Below are 3082 nucleotides of genomic sequence, written 5' to 3'. Positions count from 1 at the left end.
AAAATATGTATTCATGGATAGGTAACTGAGGAAAAAAAAAATCACTGAAATGAACAAACATAAATGAGAGTTAAATTAACCAAATAGAAAACAATATATTGGAAATTAAAAGAAAAAAAAAGAATATTACTTGAACATATCAATAAAATAGATAAACTTTTGTCCTGTGCACTCAAGAAAAATGAGATAATACATAAACAAGTAGAGATAAAATCGGGAACAAATGTGCAGGGATATAAAGAAATTTGAGTCTTCTTTTAGGTAAACTTTCCTTTTTGCTTCTGTAGATCTCTGCCTGAACCAAGCATGGCTGGGGAGAGAGAGCTGCTTAACAGTTTACCCAACGGCTTCCCCATAAAGGCGCTGGTGTCAACTTCAAAAGGACCTCCTCAGTGTTCCCCTAAACGGTGTAAGTTTCTCTGTCCTTAGTGACAAGGATTTCATACTCTCCCTTTGGGTCTCCTCAAATCTCCACCAGCCTCCTTCCAGAAAGAGCCTGACTAACTTCTAAAAAAAAAATTGCAGCCACATTCAGTTCAGTTCAGTTCAGTCACTCAGTCATGTCCAACTCTTTCTTGAATTGCAGCACGCCAGGCCTCCCTGTCCATCACCAACTCCCAGAGTTCACCCAAACTCCAAACTCATGTCCATTGAGTCAGTGATGCCATCCAGCCATCTCATCCTCTGTCGTCCCCTTCTCCTCCTACCTCCAATCCCTCCCAGCGTCAGAGTCTTTTCCAGTGAGTCAACTCTTCGCATGAGGCGGCCAAAGTACTGGAGTTTCAGCTTTAGCATCAGTCCTTCCAAAGAATACCCAGGGCTGATCTCCTTCAGAATGGACTGGTTGGATCTCCTTGCAGTCCAAGGGACTCTCAAGAGTCTTCTCCAGCACCACAGTTCAAAAGCATTAATTCTTCGGCGCTCAGCTTTCTTCACAGTCCAACTCTCACATCCATACATGACCACTGGAAAAACCATAGCCTTGACTAGACGGACCTTTGTTGGCAGCCACATTAACACATAAAAAAAAGAAAAAAAATATAATAAAGAGAAATGATCAAAATTGACTCTAACTCCATAAGATCTTTGTCTGTGTCATTCATGCATGTATCTCAAGCACCTAAGACACTGCTTGGCTCAAAGCCATTGCTCTAACCCATTTGAGGATAGAGTAGATATGGCTATGCACGTCTCCACCCATTCTAAATCATTCTCTCTCCACCCTCTTCTGAATCAATGAAACAGGGGTCCCTCTTCCCAACCAAGATCAAGCCTTTCCGCCCATGCCTGAACTCCTGCCCATCCCTTCTTAGGGGTCTTACATTATCAGTTACCCTTTTCCTGTTATTCATACTCTAAACCACACTTTTCCCAATAGCTTTTAGACATGCTCAAGAGTCTGTCCCACTGAAACCATAACTCTCCTTCAACAATATCTCCCCTCCAACTTTCATCTCTCTACCTCCAGTGTGCTTCCTAGAATTTTTAAAGAACAGTTTCTATTTACCACCATATGCTATGGACAATCTCCATCTATCAGCTTCTATAAGAGAAAAAAGTAATCACTACATTTTTTCTTAACAGCATATATTTTATATTATATGAGTAACATATTAATTGTAGAAAAATTTAGGATACACACAAGGACCTATTTTTTGAATAGAAAATAAAACCACCTACAAACACAAAACCCAGAGAGAGCCACTCCCACTTAACATCTTGCTGCAAGCTCTTCCAGGCTCTTTCCATGCAGTCCCTGATCTGTGTGATGTTGACATGCAAAACTTCCAGCTATCATGGTTTAGTTGTTAGCTGTTTAGTCCCCCAACACCATGGATCTAATTTCAGTTTTCTTGTTCTACTGACCTTGAGTAATTGCACAAAGTGCAAACTTTGCTTCTAGCTCTTGGGCCCACCAACCACTTCACAAATAACACATGCATCATGATCAGTGACCAACGATATTATTTCCTTCAAAGTCTGTCAGGGATGGATCACTGCACATTTGCTATTCCATTCACACAGACAGCAAAGTCTGTAGCTGTGTTGCCTCTTTGTCTTCCAGGGATAAAATTGTTACATTTTTTTCAAAAAATGAATAATAGAAAGAGGAAATTGGCCAACAAAGTGAAAGTTAAGCAAAAAAATAATAATAATAATAATTTTTTTCCCTGGGATCTTAGTTCCCTGACCTGTGCCCCTGTAGGGATTGAACTTGTGCCCTCTGCATTGGGAGCTCAGAGTCTTACCCACTGGACCACCAGGAATAATGTTAGAAGTGAAGTAAGAATAGAATGTAAATGGACTATGGAAGAAATGAGCTTCCCAGGGGGTGCAGTAGTAAAGAATTCACCTGCCAAAGCAGGAGACTCGACAGACGTGAGTTCAACCACTGGGTCAGAAAGATTCCCTGAAGAAGGAAATGGTAACCTGCTCCAGTATTCTTCCCTGGAAAATTCCATGGACAGTGGAGCCTGGTGGGCTACAGTCCATGGGATTGCAGAACTTGGACATGACTGAGCAACTGAGCACACACACATGGAAGAAATAGCTGCCCATTGGAATGCTGACACTGCTACCATTGAAGAGGAACTACATGAAGGGACATTTATAGACAGAAATGAGAAATGTAGTTCTAAGAAGAAGCTGTCCCAAAGTGACGCCAGTAAGGAAACTCTCAGACAAATGTCGTGATTCATGATGGAAAGAATAAAATGTTGGAAGATGACCCAGACTTTCAAAGGAGAATGACAATGCACAACATAGCAAAGATGGCTGTTCCATATCATAAGTTATATGACAGAAAAGAAGACAGGCACTATTCAAACCACACTTGATAACTTTTTAAAGAAATGAAACACTTCAATCCTTAATGCTTCTAAGGTGGCTCAGATGGTAAAGAATCCGCCCATGATGCAGGAGACCTGGGTTCAGTCCCTGGGTAGAGACTTGGCAGAAGAAATGGCCACCCACTCCAGTCAGTATTCATGCCCGGAGGATTCCACAGACAAAGGGGCCTGGCAGGCTATAGTCCATGGGACCACAAGGAGTCAGACATGACTGAGTGACTAACACACACCCA

The sequence above is a fragment of the Bos grunniens genome, chromosome 13 (genome assembly GCF_055505025.1).
Source record: "Bos grunniens cultivar Pamir isolate PY7600 chromosome 13, Bosgru_T2T1.0, whole genome shotgun sequence".
Lineage (NCBI taxonomy): Eukaryota > Metazoa > Chordata > Mammalia > Artiodactyla > Bovidae > Bos > Bos grunniens.
Note: the sequence above shows the minus strand (reverse complement) of the source record.